Source organism: Chionomys nivalis, chromosome 7 (assembly GCF_950005125.1).
Source record: "Chionomys nivalis chromosome 7, mChiNiv1.1, whole genome shotgun sequence".
In the NCBI taxonomy this organism is placed as follows: domain Eukaryota; kingdom Metazoa; phylum Chordata; class Mammalia; order Rodentia; family Cricetidae; genus Chionomys; species Chionomys nivalis.
The window spans coordinates 58,415,382-58,433,923 of NC_080092.1; the positions used below are offsets into that span (position 1 = coordinate 58,415,382).

The following is an 18,542-nucleotide window of genomic DNA, read 5'->3' on the forward strand; positions in this document are numbered from 1 at the left end:
TGAGCCACCATGTGGTCGCTGGGAATTGAACTCAGGACCTCTGGAAGAGCAGCCAGTGCTCTTAACCTCTGAGCCATCTCTCCAGCCCCTACACAGCATTTTAAAATGACAAAGTCAACCATTTAAAAAAGAAACAGGGCTGGAGAGATGGCTCAGAGGTTAAGAGCACTGCCTGCTTTTCCAGAGGTTCTGAGTACAATTCCCAGCAACCATATGGTGGCGGCTCACAACCATCTATAAGATCTGGTACCAAAAAAAAAAAAAAAAAAAAAAAAAAAAGATCTATAAGATCTGGTACCCTCTTCTGGCATGCAGGCAGAACACTCTAACAAAAAATTATTTAAAAAAAAAAAAGAAGGAGGAGGAGGCTAGGCGGTGGTGGCACACACCTTTAATCCTAGCACTTGGGAGGAAAAGGCAGGCGGATCTCTGTGAGTTCAAGGCCTCCCTGGTCTACAAGCGCTAGTTCCAGGACAGGCTCCAAAGTTACAGAGAAACCCTGTCTCAAAAAACCAAAAAAAAAAAAAAAAAAAAAAAAAAGAAGAAGAAGAAGAAGAAGCAGTAGTAGCTGCCAGGCATGGTAGGGCATGCCTTTAACCTTGGCACTCAGGAGGCGGAGGCATAGGTAGGCAGATCTGAGTTCAGGACAGCCATGGCTATATGAAGAGACCTTGTCTCAAAATAAACAACAACAAATAAATGTTAATTAAGTAATCAATTAAAGAAAAACTCATAGGTACCATCTTCCAAGGAACAAAAAATCTTGTTTCAGCAGGCCTTGAACTCCTGCTCCTCTTGCCTGCCTTAGCCTCCCCAGTGCTAGGATTACAAGAGTACTCTGTCACACACATACATACCCTTCATTTCTAGCTGTCTCACCACTTCTTTTTTTGTTTTTTTGTTGTTGTTTTTGGTTTTTTGAGACAGGGTTTCTCTATAGCTTTGGAGCCTGTCCTGGAACTAGCTCTCGTAGACTAGGCTGACCTAGAACTCAGAGATCCACCTGCCTCTGCCTCCCAGGTGATGAGGATTAAAGACGTGTGCCACCACCGCCCGGCCTTTTCTCACCACTTCTAAACATTGTACAGGAAGTTCTAGCCAGGGTAGTTAGTAAAGGAAAATAAATAAAAGGCATATAGATTATAAAGGAAGAAGTGAAACCATATTCATAAATGACACAATTTTATCTAAGAGATAATCCTAAACAATCAACAAAAAAATTAGGATAAATGAATAAATTCAATATAAACTAGCAAGTAATAACCTTCAGGGCTGTTTGTAGCTGCAATGACTAATCTTGGTTGTCAACTTGACTGCTTTTTCATTCTACTATTTTTAATTTGTGTGTGTGTGTATGTTGTGTGTGTGCGCGCAAGTGCCTTTGGAGGCCAGAGGAGTTGGATCACCTAGAGCTGGAGCTACAGATATTTGTGAGCCAACTGATGTGGGTGCTCTGGAAGAGCAGTATATGCTCTTAAACAGAGCCATCTTTCCAACTCAACTGACTGCTTTTGAATCAACTAAAATCTAAACTTCTGGGTACACTGGTTTTAGAATTTTCTTAATCAGAATATTTGCAACACGAAGATCCACCCTAAATCTGGACAACTTCCAGCTGCAGTCCAGGAAAGAAAAACATGGAAGAAGGAAAAGTATTTTGCCTGCTTGTCCTCACTCTCCCGGGCAAGTTTGTGTATTACGTTGCCACAGCCAGTATTAAATCCAACTTCTTCAGGATTCCAACGCCAGGAACTCTCCAGGAATCCGTCACCAGACTGGGACCACCGAGACACTCAGCCTCGAAGACTGAACAACTGATTCTCAACCTTTCAGGTGTCAGTAAACCATTGGACTACCCAGACCACATCTGAGCCAGTCTAATGAATCCCCTTTTATCACCCTCCCTCTCTCATTCTATCAGTTCTGTTTCTTTTGAGAACCCTGACAAGTACAGTAGTCTATTACTACTACTACTATTATTATTGTGTGTGTATAAAATGTGTAGGAGTACAGGCATGCAAACCATGACAAGATGTGTGGAAGTCAGAGGATAACTTTCAACTTTCAGAAGTTGGTCTTCCATGAGAGAGTTAAAGGGATCAAACTCAGGCTTGTATAGAACTTTTACAATGAGCCCATCTCAAAGGCCCATCTAGTCTTATTTTCTCGAGTCCTTCTATCCACATTCTTTTTTGCTACATTAATATTTATAAAGTGCAAATTAAGGTAAGGAAACAAAAAATAATCAAAGAATCACCTGTGGGTTTTTTGTTTGTTTTACTTCTCTTTTTTAAAAACGGGGTTTCACTGCTGCCTTAATTGTCTAGAACTCACTATGAAGACCAAGCTGAACTCAAACTCACAGATATATCATCCCTGCCTCTGCCTCCTGAGCACCGAGATTAAAGGGACAAACCAACAAGCCCAGCTAGTTGTTGATGAGAGGATGTTGTATCCACCAGAACTAGAACTGCAAACAGTTGAGACACAGGTACTGTGAACTGAATTACAGTCCTCTCCCATCCAAGTACTAACCAGGCCCGACCCTACTTAGCTTCCGAGATCAGACGAGATCGGGCGCGTTCAGGGTGGTATGGCCGTAGACTACAGTCCTCTCCAAAAGCTCCAAGTACTCTTAACCACTAAACTATCTCTCCAGACCTAGGCTGATCATTTTTGATATAATCACATCAGAAAAAAACTATTTTCATCACTTCAAAAAGTTGTCACTGCCCTTGATTCAATTTCTGAGCTGTCTCAAAAGTCTAAAGGAAAATAAACAAAACAACTGATAAAGGGTTTGCTTCTGAGGAAGACTGTCGAGGAGCAGAGCGGTGTGAAAAGAATGTGCGGATCAAGGCGTGTAGAAGGACAGTGGTGGAGTACTTCTAAGGCCTTGGATTCAAACCAAAAACAAAAAGTCAAGTGGGGTCAATTTGCTTTTCTTCCTGGCTTTTTAGAAGGAGATATAAGTTATTATTAAATCCTCAAAATCTGGGGGCTGGACTGATGGCAGTTCACAGCTGTCTATAGCTCCAGTTCCAGGGGATCTGGCATCCTCACACAGACATAAATACAGGCAAAACCCCAACGTATATAAAAAAAAAAAAAAATCTTTAAAAAAATTTTAAAGCCTTAAAATATTCTGTGCAATAGGAATTTCTTTGTTATTCTGGAGTCTAGTCTACAGCCAAAGATTAATCAGTAATTACTTAAAAAATCAATAACCTGAAACCTCAATAAAAACTGTCCATAAAAGCACTAGTGAATTTCCTGGTTGATAGGGTTGATGATTACTAACCAAGGACTGTAGGTAACACACATCTATGTTTGAAATCCTTCTAGAACTTGTCCTATGTGAAGTGAACTCTGGTGAGGTTAATTCCAATTTGTATTCTTTGTAATAAAACTGTACCAGTAAGTACAGTGCTTTCCTGGATCCTCTAAGTTGTTCTGGAAGGGTCAAGAGGATCTCCCAAATTACAGACAGATGGTCAGAAATGTGAGTGGCTTTCAGACATCCATGCCCACACACACACACAAAAAAAAAAAACAAACCTACAGCTTGCTTTTGAAGAACAATCTAAGTACATGCCCTAGGGGTATATTATAACACTAAATAAGCACTCTATTGAGCTATAGTATCAATTTAAGATCGTGCCCCCACTCTATGTATTATGTGAACATTCATGTTCAAGCAGAGATTAGTTTGTCATGGTATGCTTGGAGGTCAGAGGACAACTTTCAGGAGTCACTTATCTCCTTCCACAATGGGATTTGGGGGTTTTATAGAGCAAAGCAAGCACTTTTCACCCACTGAACCATCTCCCAGGACACCACGCCCTTTTAAAGCTGCAATTCTGGTGTTAACTTTAGATAGTTAACATTAGAATTGCATTATTTCACACAAAAGAGAGATGGGGAGGAAAAGAGAAACATTTAACCTGGTGGTGGTAGCAAAAGCCTTTAAATCCCAGCATTGAGGCAGAGACAGGCAGATCTCTGTGAGTTTGAGACAAACCTGGTCTATAGAGGACAGCCAAGTGTAAGTCTGTCTCAAAAAAAAAATAAAGAGAGAGAGAAAGAGACAGACAGACATTTTATTCAACAAGTTTGGTGACTGAGGAAAAGACTCGGAGGATTTGCCCTGAAAGCATCATGAAGATCCCGAAATCCCCAGTAACCATGCATGTAAAGGGCAAACATGTCTGCATATGTCTATAACGCCACCTCTGGGAGGACCTGTTATAGAATGGACACTGCTAGCAGCCTATCCAAAACCCAGCAAACTGGGGGCTGGAGAGATGGCTCAGTGGTTAAGAGCACTGACTGCTCTTCCAGAGGTCCTGAGTTCAATTCCCAGCAACCACATGGTGGCTCGCAACCATCCGTAAGGAGATCTGGTGCCCTCTTCTGGCCTGCAGGCACACATGCAAGCAGAATACTGACAATACTGTATACATAATAAATAAATAAATAAATAAATCTTTAAAAAAAAAAAAAAAGCAAACTCCAGGATTCGAGTCCTTGTCAAAGTATAAAGTAAAGAGCCACAGGGAAAGAAGACATCTGACAGTCTCTTCTGGTTCCCACATCCATGTATACAATTGTGTGCACAACACAACACATACAGAGAAGAAAACTTAGACTATTATGGAAGAACTTTGCTTTGTTTTGCTTTAATTAAAAAAAAAAAAAAAAAAGGAAGAGACTCAGAATCTGAACATTCTGGCTCACAATAGCATTTAGGAGGCTGAGACAGAACTACTTCAAGTTCCAGGCTAACCTGGGCCATAGAATGAGTTTGTATCATTGGGCAGTGGTGGCACAGGCCTTTAATCCCAGCACTCTGGGAGTTCGAGGTCAGCCTGGTCTACAAGAGCTAGTTCCAAGACAGGCTCCGAAACTACAGAGAAACCCTGTCTTTGGGGGGCGAGGGGAGTTTGTCTCAAGAAAAAGTTATGTGCTGGGACTATGTACAAGTCTGTAATCTCAGTCACTCCTAACACCAAAGCAGAAGGATCACAAGTTCAAGAACCCTGTCCCAAAAACAAACATGGTGGAGGGGCCACAGAGGGAACGTAACTCAGTGATAGGGCGCTTGTTTAGTATGTGAGGATTTGATTCTCAGCACCACAAGGGAAGTTACAATATTATCATTTTTATGAGTTCATCAATTTTTATGCAATAGTAATTTTTAAATTTTGTGCTTAAGTTTTAATTTACTACTTCACAAAGTGGTTATAAAGACATGGTAGTTATATATATGAAAGTGCTGTGAAAATACACAACTCTACATTACATCAATATAAATATTACTACTATTAAAAAGTTATATTAATATAAACTCTTAATACTATTAGAGTCTTGCTGGATAGCTCAGGCTGGCCTCTGCAATCCTCCTGCCTGGGCCTCTTACCTCAGCTTTCTAAGTACTCAAATTACAAGATATGTGCCACCACACCTAGCTAAAAAAAAATAAGCTTAAATACCCAGATCACTGACAGTGTTATAAACACAGATTTTCATTATACACATAAACTATCACTAGGAGAATACCTAGAAAATCATAGCACTGGTAGCTTCTTGAGAAGAGAGGAATCAAGAGGCTGAGATATACCATACGAAGAAAACAGTATTTTACATTTTCTGAATGATGACTATATACTGTTTGTTTTTTAAGAGATCATTCTGGGGGTTGGGGGAGCTAAGAGATGGCTCAGCAGTGAAAAGCACTTGCTACTCTTTCAAAGAACCTGATTTCGCCGGGCAGTGGTGGCGCACACCTTTAATCCCAGCACTCAGGAGGCAGAGGCAGGCGGATCTCTGTGAGTTCGAGGACAGCCTGGGCTACGAGAGCTAGTTCCAGGACAGGCACCAAAGCTACAGAGAAACCCTGTCTCGAAAAACAAAAGAGAGAGAGAGACAGAGACAGAACCTGAGTTCAGTTCCCAACAACCACATCAGATGCCTCACAAATGCCTGTAACTTATGCTCTAGAGGATACAACTTGCTTATCTGGCTTTGTCAGCATGGTGCACACACTTAGGCTAAGGCAGGTATATACAAATACAACAAATGTATTTGTTTTTAACCTGACAATAAGACAAGCATGATGGCACAAACTTTTAATGTCAACATTCAGGAGGCAGTGAGGCAGATTTGAGGATGGCTTCATCTACAGTGACACCAGTCAGATCTACACAGTGATCTACCTAAACTCTACTCTATTACTTTCTATTTAGATATCTATAACCTAATTGTCACAGGTATTTTTGTGAAAATGGCAATTACCAGCAAAACAACTATCATAGACTCAGGAAAATACATTAAAAAAATAAAAGCCAAGGAACCATTCAAGTTTAATTAATAGACACCAAATTAATGGACACTAAAGACAGATTGTATCTAGAGACTAGAGAGATGGCTCGGCAGTTAAAAATACTTCCTGCTCTTCCATCCTGAGCTCAGTTCCCAGTACTCCTGTGTGGTGAGTCACAACCACTGTAACTCCAGTTCCCAGGAACCCAACACCTCTTCTGCCTCTGGGTACCTGAACACAAGTGGTATACATTTACACAGACTCACATATGTACACACAAATACAAGGAAAATTTTGAGAGAGAGGTGGCAACTAAATTCCATGTCTAGCTCCTGATAGCAAGGGGGGAAACCTTGCTACATTTATAAATAAACAAATAAGATACGTACACATACACATATATTATATATAAATATATTATACAAATAGTTAAAAGCATATGAAAATGGACATCATTTTTAATCACTTGAGAAATGCAAGCAAACCCATAAGAAGCCAACTTCACAATCACTAGGATGACTATAAAGACAACTTCTAGGGTACATACTCAAAAGGCCTGAAAATAGGTATACTCAAGTATATTTAACAAATTTATTTACTCCCAGCACTTGGGAGGCAGAGGCAGGCGGATCTTTGTGAGTTCGAGACCAGCCTGGTCTACAAGAGCTAGTTCCAGGACAGGCTCCAAAACCACAGAGAAACCCTGTCTCGAAAAACCAAAAAAAAAAAAAAAAAAAAAAAAAAAAAAAAAATATATATATATATATATATATATATATATATATATATTTACAACAGCATCACTTATAATTGACAGGAGATTTAAAAAAAAAAAAAAAAACAGCCTAAGATAGGCATGGTGATGTATGCCTTTAATTCCAGCACAGAGGCAGAGGCAGGAAGATCTCTGAGTTCAATGCCATCCTGGTCTACATACTGAATTCTAAAATAGTCAGGATTACACAAAGAGAACCTGTTTCAATACAAACAAAAACAGTGTAAATGACCATCAATAGATAAACTGAAAAACATAGACTATGGGGCTGAAGAGATGGCTCAAAGGTTAAGAGCACTGACCACTGACTGCTCTTCCGGAGGTCCTGAGTTCAATTCTCAGCAACCACATGGTGGCTCATACCCATCTGTAATGAGATCTGGTGCCAGAACACTGTATACATAACAAATAAATAAATCTTTTTTTTTTTTTTTTTGATTTTCGAGACAAGGTTTCTCCGTAGCTTTTTGGTTCCTGTCCTGGTACTAGCTCTTGTAGACCAGGCTGGCCTCGAACTCCCAGAGATCCACCTGCCTCTGCCTCCCGAGTGCTGGGATTAAAGGCGTGCGCCACCACTGCCCGGCATAAATAAATCTTAAAAGAAAAACATAAAAACATAGACTATTATTCAGTCATAAAAGAGATATAGCAGTTACATACTACAAAAGTTATATACAAAAAGTTACATATTGTGTGATTCTATTTAATATGAAATATCCAGAATAGGAAAACATAAGTAAAGGATGATGGTGAACACCTGTAATGCAGGTGGGAGGTAGAAGCAGGAAGATTAGAAGTTCTGGGTCAGCCTGGCCTACACAGCAAGTTTGAGAACAGTGTGAATTTCATAAAACCTGGTCTCAAGGCAAAAAAAAAGGGGGGGGTTAGCCAGGCGGGGTGGTACTCTTGGGAGACAAAAGAGAATCTGAGTAAGAGACCAACCTGGTCTACCGAGTGAGTTCCAGGATAGCAGGAGCTACACAGAGAAACCCTGTCTCAAGGAAAAAACAAACAAAAGAAAACAACAAAAGGAGCTGAAGAGATAACTCAATGGTTTAGAGCACTGACTGCTCTTCAAGAGAACCCTGAACTCAATTCCCAGCACCACATGCTGATTCACAACTGCCTGTAATTCCAACTCCAAATGATCAGACACCTTCTAGCCTCCTCAGACACAGCACACACATGTGGTACACAAACATACACACAGGCAAAACCCCCATACATATTAAAATGAAAGGATAAAATTAGAGGAAAAATAAGGACAAACTGACACAATATACAAATTGACAAATAAATGAAACAGAAAGATTAGTGACTATTAGGAGAAGAGAACAGAGACAATAAGAAATCATTTGTGCCCTGATGTTGAATCTGCAGTTAGAAAACTCTTTGGGGTGCTGGGGAGATTGCACAGCAGTTAAGAACAAGCACTAACTGCTCTTTCAGGGAACCTGGTTCAATTCCCAGTATCCACATGGCAGCTCACAACTGTCTGTAACTCTAGTTCCAGGGGATCCGACATCCTCACACAGACATATATGCAGGCAAAGGACCAGTGCACATACTTATTTAAAAAAAAAAAAAAAAAGAGGGGGCTGGAGAGATGGCTCAGCGGTTAAGAGCACTGCCTGCTCTGCATAAGGTCCTGAGTTCAATTCCCAGCAACCACATAGTGGCTCACAGCCATCTGTAATGAGGTCTGGTGCCCTCTTCTGGCCTTCAGGCATACACAGACACAGAATATTGTATACATAATAAATAAATATTAAAGAAAGAAAGAAAGAAAGAAAGAAAGAAAGAAAGAAAGAAAGAAAGAAAGAAAGAAAGAAAGAAAGAGAAAGAAAGAAAGAGCGAGCATTGGATAATAAAATGCTTTGGCTGCACAACACTGTGAATAAACTAAATGTAAATACTTACTCGGTAACTGGAAATGCAGCTCAGTAGTAGTGAACACAAACAAGTGCAAAGCCCTGGATTCCATCCCAAACACAACAACCATTCAATTTAAAAGTGTACACACACAGAGGAAGAAAGAAAGACGACTGAAGACAAGGTCTGAATCACATTAAGCATATATATGTATGTGTGTGCATTTATACATAGATATATAAGGTGTGTGTGTATATATATATACATATATATATATGGAGAGAGAATGAAAGAGAAAAGAGAGCATATACACTAAATATATTTATAACCCTACACTGATGACCTCATCCTTCCCTAACCCTCCTCATCTCTTTCTTTCTTAGACAAAGTCTCTAGCCCAGACTGGTCTCAAATTCCTTATTTAGCTAAGAATGACCTTGAACTCCAACTCCCTACCAATATCTCTTGAGTGCTAGAATTACAGATATGTCCCACCACACCTTATTTACTCAATGCTGGAGATCTATCTATGACTTAGTGCACACTAGGTAACCACTCTACAAACTGAGCTAAATAGTCCCAGCCCATATATGATAAGCTCTTCTTTGTTTAATATATAAATGCGTGTGTGTGTCTGTTGTATGTATATGCAAGAGAGGGGGCTATAGAGGCCAGAAGAGGGCATCAGATCCCCTGTAATTACAGGCGGTTGTGAGCTTCCTGATGTAGATTCTGAGAATCAAATTCAAGTCCTCTCAAACAACAGTTTTAACAATTGAGTCATTTCCCCAGCCCAATCTTTGTGTATCCCTGGCTGTCCTAGAACTCACTCCGGAGACCAGCCTGGCCTTGAACTCAGAGATCCTCCAGCCTCTGCCTCCCAAAGGTATGTGTCATCAAAGCCTGGCTCAAATTTTAAATTCTTAAAAGTTCGGTTTTTTGTTTTGTTTTGTTTTGTTTTTTGGCTCATCAGCCGTCAATGAGGCAACATGGGTCACCAGCAGCTCTACTGGAGTCACCCGCGGAAGTTCAACCAGGGATTTGGCTACTGCCACATTTGCTAAAACCGCCACGGTCTGATCCGGAAATACGGGCTGAACACCAGTCTCCAGTATTTCCAGCAGTAAGCGAAGGCTTCATTAAGTTGGACTAAGCGACCTTGAATAGATTCTTCAAGACTCTACCCAGGGAAACAGATCAATGCCAGTCTTTGTACATAAGAATAAAAAAAGTGAAGACCTTCCAAAAAAAAATTCTTTTTTTTTTTTTTTTTTTTTTTTTTTTGAGACAGGGTTTCTCTGTAGCTTTGGAGCCTGTCCTGGAACTCCCTTTGTAGACCAGGCTGGCCTCGAACTCACAGAGATCCGCCTGCCTCTGCCTCCCAAGTGCTGGGATTAAAGACGTGCGCCACCACCGCCCGGCCCAAAAAAAAATTCTTAAAAGTTTATTTAGAGAAAGTGTTTCTGATTTCTCTTTAAAAAAAACTCTCTTTAAAAAAACTTATTTTGTGTATGAGTTGTTTTCTTGTTTTTTTGTTTGTTTGTTTGTTTGGTTTTGGTTTTTCGAGACAGGGTTTCTCTGTGGTTTTTGGAGCCTGTCCTGGAACTAGCTCTTGTAGACCAGGCTGGTCTCGAACTCACAGAGATCCGCCTGCCTCTGCCTCCCGAATGCTGGGATTAAAGGCGTGCGCCACCACCGCCCGGCTGTGTATGAGTATTTTGCCTGCATGTAAGTATGTGCACCATGTGTGTGCCTGGTGCCCCTAGAGATCAGAAACACAGGAAAAATCCCCTGGAACTGGAGTTACATATAGTTGTGAGCTACTCTACGGGTGCTGGGAACCAAATCCAGATTCTCAGAAGAGCAGGCAATGCTCCTGACACTAACATCTCTGCAGCTGCTCTTCCACACTCATATTTTCCCTTTGTTGAGCAGAGCACAGTAAATCTAAAAGTTTCCTATCTAATCAGGATCTTTACTATGAATAACAATGACATCTCTCATGTCTCAACCATCTTTGAGCCTCAAGTATTTGTCATTTTTTGCAAGATCATAAAACAGTATTTTTTTCAGTCAGATACCTTGAGAATACGAACAAATTATGAATTCTCCCCCTGAAGAACTGCTCCTGTGTACAACTTAACATATTGCATAAATCTCAAGAAGTTAACAGATCTACTATGACCCATATCAGAAATTTTTATTTAGCATGTTCAAGTAATATTACTTCTATGATCCTTTCTGGTTCTAAGTTTCTGATTCTTCAGTATAACACAATGAAAATAAAGATTTTTCAGACTCATGGAGTTGTGCTACACTTTCTGGTTTTTGTAGTTGCCCTAGTCCACTGCCAATTTCTCTATGACTGCTAGTTGCTATCCAAAGCTTTAAAGAATGTCAATGAGATTCTACTACTACATGACCTATGCGAGGCACTAAATGAGGAATACATGATAACTGTTTTGATAAAGCTAAGATAAATAATTACACAAAAGAAATGCATCTTATTAGGTACTACACTAGAACACCAAAATGAGTCCAAAAAAATTCTGAGAAAAACAAGAACAGAATAATTAGAGCACTGGGGACAGTTTTGTTGATGAGTACCTGAACAGATAAACCAAGATTTAAATAAATAAATAAATAAATAACATCAAAGGAGCACAAAAATGACACCATATACACAGGCAGAGAAGGTATTATAAGGTGTATTGGGCAGAAATGTTTAAAAAAATATATGCCTGGTAGTGGTATCATGTCTTTAATCCCAGTACTCAGGAGGCAGAGGCACATGAATTTCTATGAGTTTGAGGCCAGCTTGGTCTACAGATCAAGTTCCAGGACACGCTCTGTAACTACTGGGAAACCCTGTCTTGAATGCCTGAATGAATGAATGAATGAATGAATGAATGAATGAATGAATGAGTAAGTAAGTAAGTAAAAACAACGCCGGATATGGCGGCGCCTGCCTTTAATCCCAGCACTCAGAAGGCAGAAGCAGGTGGATCTCTGTGAGTTCAAGACCAGCCTGGTCTACAGAGCTACTTCCAGGACAGGTTCCAAAGCTACACAGAGAAAACCTGCTTCAAAAAAACAAAAAGTAAGTAAAATAAAAAACACAAATCAGATTTTTATCACATTTCTGTTTTTATCATTTTCACATCATTTAGAAACAGAACAAAACAGAACTTCAAAGAATAACAATATATAGCACAACACCTGAAGTCGTCTTCTGGCCACCACCTGAGAACACACACACTACACACGTACATACAACACAACAAACATTCATACATATAAAAACAACAAAAAATAAGGATTATAAACTTAATTTTTAAAAAAGAAATAGAGCTGGATATATAACTTAGTATCAGAGGCTGGGAGTGGTGGTGTACGCTTATAATCACAGTGTTTGGGAGTCAGAGAAGTTTTAGGCTACACAGAGAATGTTGGGGGAAGAGAGAGGAATCTTACTCCCTGAGGAGTCATTCTTCCTGAACACCCTTTAACTCTTTCTTGACCTGTACTGCAACCATTCTCTGTACACAGCACCTCAACATCCACTCACCAACATGTTTCTCAGTGGTGATTTTGCTCCCCAGATAAGATCTGGCAACATTTGGAGACAAATTTCACTGCCAGAATGAGCAGACAAGAGCTTGCCACTGACAACATGAGCAGAATTCAGAGATATTATAAAATATGCTACAATGCACAATACAGATCTCTGTAACAGCCTGCCCTTTCCCAAATGTTGATGCTATGCTATGGTTGAGAAATTTTGTATTGCATGTATTTATTTCTATGTCTGGACCCTACTCAACTACTCAAATTAAGATGGTATCAGGTGTTACTTATTTCTGTCTCCTACAGAATTTAGTCAACAACACATTTTAAAACCTATGTTATAAATACAGATAAGTCTTAACTGAACCTGTTTTGGTAACTACAGACAGTGCAGAGATTGTAGCATTCAGAACAAAAGAGAACATACACATAAGATGGATGGCTCAGCTGATAAAAGCATTTGCTGCCAAGAGTGATAACCTGAACTCGACCCCCGAGACCTACATAGTGGAAGAAGACAACCAACAGCTGCCCCAAGTTGTCCTAGTTGTCCTCTGACTTCCTCATGTGGGGCACACGAGTGAACACACAGACAAATAAGTGTAATAAAAAATGTAACATGAGCCGGGCGGTGGTGGCGCACACCTTTAATCCCAGCACTTGGGAGGCAGAGGCAGGCGGATCTCTGTGAGTTCAAGACCAGCCTGGTCTACAAGAGCTAGTTCCAGGACAGGCCCCACAACCACAGAGAAACCCTGTCTCAAAAAACCAAAAAAAAAAAAAAAAAAAGTAACATGAGGACACCAACCTATGTTTGGATTGGATTTTGTGTTTTCCTAGCACATGCCATTAAACAAAAAACAAAATCACAATTTATAACTGTTATCTCCAAAAAGTATTAATTTAAAACTGGTTTCTGTACTTATTACACCATAAGTAAATCAAGTGGCTTACAGGCTATGATTTGTTTTAATTTTACAGACTTTATTATTAAAAACTTGTAGATAAATAAAAACATTACAGCACCAAAAAGCTACAGAGAAACCCTGCCTCGAAAAACCAAAAAAAAAAAAAAAAAAAAAAAAACATTACACACCAGAATTAACTAGAACCAAAGTCTATACACTCAATAAACTTTCTATACAGTTAGAATAGGCATTTGGAATGTAAGTTGTAGAGCTTCACATTAAACTTTATACTCTCAGTACTGAATATATTTTATGCACTTATCTACCATCAAAACAAAACAAAAAATCCAAAACAGAATCTAAATGTAGAAAACCAATTAGTTTATGCTTCAAAGGAGAAAAAGGAGGTAGGCACAGTAGCTCATCTGTATAATACTACCGCCATAGAGGGTGTGATAGGAAGATTGAAGTGAGTTTGAGATCAGTCTAGATTACATCATGAGTTTCAGACTAGCCTAAATTGCAGTATAAGACCTCTCTCCCAGAAAGAGAGAAAGGAGAAAAAAGGATGTGGAAGAAATTTTCAAAAATACTTGAATGCTAACACAGTGCTAACTGAATAAAGTGCAAAAGAGGAGTACTAAAATCTGACCCTAATAAATTCCTAACCCTAAAAAGAAAAAATTTTGACCTCGCTTAGTAATGCTGTTTCATCAACTTTTCCTGAATTAATCTCTTTCTTGGTCTCAACAGGATTAAACTGGCAGAATCGATCCAAACACAAACTACAAGGCCAGGCATTGTAGCATATGCTTGTAATTTCAGCACTTAAGAGGATCAGGAATTCAAAATCAGCCTTGTTTACATAGCATATTCAAGGCTGCCACCTTACAATGACACCCACTGTTCCCCTCACCCAGACTATTTAATGTGTATAAATATTTTGCCTGCATGTATGTATGGGTACCACATGCATGCCTGACACTCACAGAGGACATAAGAGGTTGCCAGATCCCCTTGAAATGAAGTTATAGATTGTTCTAAGCCGCCATATTGGTGATGGGAATCAAAGCCATGTCCTATGCCAGAAGTAGTGCTCTTAACTGTTGAGCCATCTTCTCTAGCCCCAAATCTTTCTTAACAAAAAACCTAGACTAATAATTACTTCTATAAAGGAATAATTAAAAGAAATCAAAACACAAGGTCTATAACATATAAGTACACTGAAAACCTTTTTTTTTTTCTTTTTTTTCAAGACAGGGTTTCTCTGTAACTTTGGAGCCTGTCCTGGAACTAGCTCTTGCAGCTCAGGCTGGCATCGAACTCACAGAGATCTACCTGCCTCTGCCTCCCAAATGCTGGGATTAAAGGCGTGTGCCAACATGGTCGCCTCATACTGAAATCTTTAATACACTTAGTATATCAGTTATATTCACTATAAAAACTACATACCATAATTAATATTTGAACATTAAATCTATATTCTCAAGCAAAAAATATTGCTTTCTTAGTATGCTTCAAATAAAAAGTTTTACTGCTGAGCACAGTAGTGCATACCTCTAAGTTGCAGCTACTTGAAAGCTGACATAGAAGGATCACTTAGCCCAGGTCATGACCAGCCTGAGTAATACAGAACCTTGCAACAAGTGAAAAATTAAAAATAAATAAATAAATAAATAAAAATAAGGAAACTAGAGCTAGAGTCTAGTTAGTAAAGTGATTACCTATTATGTACAAAACCCTGGGTTTGATGCCCAGTGCCACATAAATCAGAGAAGGTGGCACAAGGTGGTAATTCCAGCACTGGCTGCATAACAAATTTGAAGCTAGCCTTAGATACATGAGACCACATCTCAAAAATACAAGTTTTCCCTTTTGAGGGTCAGGGAGACAGGAATATACTTCAGTAGCAGTAAACAAACTCATTTAAGAACAAGACCACAAATTCAATTTTCAGAAATACCAGAATGTTTTCTCTACTAATTCTGCAGTATACAATACATTATACATAAGATGTGACACATATTCCCAGCATAAAAACCTCAGGAGTTAGCTGCTCTGTGGTGGTGTATGTCTTTAATCCCAGCACTCAGGTGGCAGAGGTAGAAATTTATTTGTGAGTTTGAAGCCTGCCTAGTCTTCAGAGCAAGTTCCAGGACAGTTAAGGCCACACACAAAAACCATGTCTTGAAAAACCAAAAAATCTCAGGAATTATTTGGAAAACTCTTTAGAGTATTAACCCTCCCCAGGATCTCTTTGATAAAGTCCTTAATACCTACCAAAACTTAAGACCTAGGAAAGGTAAATATACCAATATGATGAGCAAGTAAGACTAGACACTGAAATCAGTAAAGATTTAAAGGTAGAGAATTACTGAAATAAAGGCAATACAAGCATTCTTCAAAGACATGCAATTAGAAGTAAAGGGGATCTAGAAAAGCTCTTGCCTAGCATGTGTAAGACTACTGTATCCATACTCAGCTGGGATAGAATTCTAAACCAAAAGATAACAAGTTACCCAAACTTATGGCAAACAAATTTGCCTTAATAATGTTACCCCTTACTAATGTACCACACTGACATTTTTCATCACTTAATTGGTACTGTACTTACTAAATTGAGTCCACAACATTAATGATTCACAACCTAGAAAGTAATGACTTAGAGTAACTAACAATCATGAGAAGACCTTCAATTTCCATGAATATCTATATAAGTTGAAAATAAATTATTTAGAAGACTTAAAAATAAAGAAAATCCATACAGGGGCTGGAGAGATGGCTCAGAGGTTAAGAGCACTGGCTCCTCTTTCAGAGGATCCGGGTTCAATTCCCAGCACCCACATGGCAGCTCACAAGTGTCTGTTACTCCAGTCCCAGGGAATCTGACACCTTTACACCAACTCACATGAAATAAAGTTAAATAAAATTATTTAAAAAAGAAAATCCATACAGGATAAGGACAGTATCTTTTTTGTTTGTTTGTTTGTTTTTCAAGACAGGGTTTCTTTGTGTTATCTCTGACTATCCTGGAACTCACTCAGTAGACCAGGCTGGCCTTGAACTCAGAGGTCCACCTGCCTCTGCCTCCCTGAGTGCTGAGATTAAAGGCATGCACCATCCACTGTGGCTCATACAGGTTCCCACCACTTAGGACACTGAGACAGGACTGCTACAAATTCAATATAAGCCAGGGCTATACAGTGAATTCCAGGTCAGTCAGGGCTACAGAATGACACCGTTTCAAAAAAAAAAAAAAAAAAAAAAAGAAAAGAAAATATATGTTCTTCCAGGACCAAGGTTCAATGCCCAGCACCCATATTTCGGCTCTAACTGTCTGTGTGCAACTCTAGCCCCAGGAGTTCCAACAGCTTCACACAAATACACACAACACATGCAGGCAAAACACCAATGCACATAAAAGAAAAAGAAAAAAATGGCCTAAAGAGATGACTCAATCATTAACAGCATTTGTTTTTCTTGCAGAGGATTTAGGTTTCATTTCCAGCACCTACATGACAGCTCATGACATCTGTAACTCCAGTTTCGGGTGATCTGAGTCCCCTTTTCTGACTTTTGCAGGCACCAGGCATCAACATGACAAACAGACAAGCATGCAAGCAAAATATGCATACACATAAAAACATAAAAAATTATACACACATATATACTAATTTGTCAAACTAATATATTCCATTAATATGTTTTCAAGGTGAAGACACAACTACAAAGACTATCTAAATAAAAAAGCTTAGATGAACTGAAGAGATAACTCAGCAGTTAGAGTATTGGTGGCACTTCCAGAAGACCTGGATTCGATTCCCAGCGCCCACACTGAGTGGCTCACAACTCCGTATTAACTCCAATTCCAGAAAGGTCTAACGTGCTCTTTTGGTCTCTGAGGATACAGCATACATATGGTGCATATACATACATATACTCAGGAATAAACACATGCACACAAAATGTATTTTAGGAGCAGGTGTTGGCAGCACACACCTTTAATCCCAAAAACTCAGGAGGCAGAGGCAGGCAGATCTTCAAGTTCAAGGCCAGCCTGGTCTACAGAGTGAGTTTCAGTACAGTCAGGGCTACATAGAGAAACCCTGTCTCTAAAAAAATAAAAAAAATTTACAAACTATCCTCTTACCTTGCCTCCTCACCAATAAAGTAAACATAATAATTTTTTTTTTTTTTTTTTTTTTTTTTCCCGAGACAGGGTTTCTCTGTGGTTTTGGAGCCTGTCCTGGAACTAGCTCTTGTAGACCAGGCTGGTCTCGAACTAACAGAGATTCGCCTGCCTCTGCCTCCCAAGTGCTGGGATTAAAGGCGTGCACCACCACCGCCCGGCAAACATAATAATTTTTAAGCTCAACTTTAAAATATGCCCATTTTACTATGATTGCTTCTGTCTCATTCGTTACCTGATAATTATTTTATAGAAACTGAACTTTGCATGCCTTTCTAAATGTAATTCACCTGCCTTAAAATTATTTGATCAAAAAATTTAACAGGGACTAGAGGAATGACTCAGCAGTCAAGAGCACTTGCTGCTCTTGCAAATGACCTCGGTTCAGTTCCCAACACCCACTGGTAGCTCACCACTCGTAACTCTAGTTCCAGAGATTTAATGTCCTATTCTGACTTCTGTGGGAACAAGGTAAACATGGTACACAGACATATGTAAGCGCAGACAAAGCACTCATGCATTTAAATCTAAAAAGTAACAGAATAAAAAAAATGTTTAATGTATCAAAAGAAAAAATGGGGGTTGGAGAGATGGCTCAGTGGTTAAGAGCATTGCCTGCTCTTCCAAAGGTCCTGAGTTCAATACCCGGCAACCACATGGTGACTCACAACCATCTGTAATGACGTCTGGTGCCCTCTTCTGGCCTGCAGACATACACACAGCAGAATACTGAATTCATAATAAATAAAAATTTTTTTACAAGAAAGAAAAAGAAAAAATGGCCTTTCTTTGCTTAGATAAGTCAGGGAATTGTTAAATGCAGTTACATTTAAATAATAGCTTTGCTGGATATGATGGTGCACATCCAGTAATCCAGCACCTGGGAAGTCCAGTCTGGACAGCATAGTA

The 18,542-nt window shown here is 39.3% G+C and overlaps 1 protein-coding gene and 1 pseudogene across 2 annotated transcripts in view; one reads left to right on the top strand and one right to left on the bottom strand.

Moving 5' to 3' along the window:
* Taok1 (TAO kinase 1) overlaps positions 1 to 18,542 on the bottom strand; it is a 105,247-nt gene that overhangs the window by 77,994 nt on the left and 8,711 nt on the right. The gene's annotated exons all lie outside the window — the stretch shown is intronic.
* LOC130878710 (40S ribosomal protein S29-like) lies at positions 9,959 to 16,941 on the top strand (annotated as a pseudogene).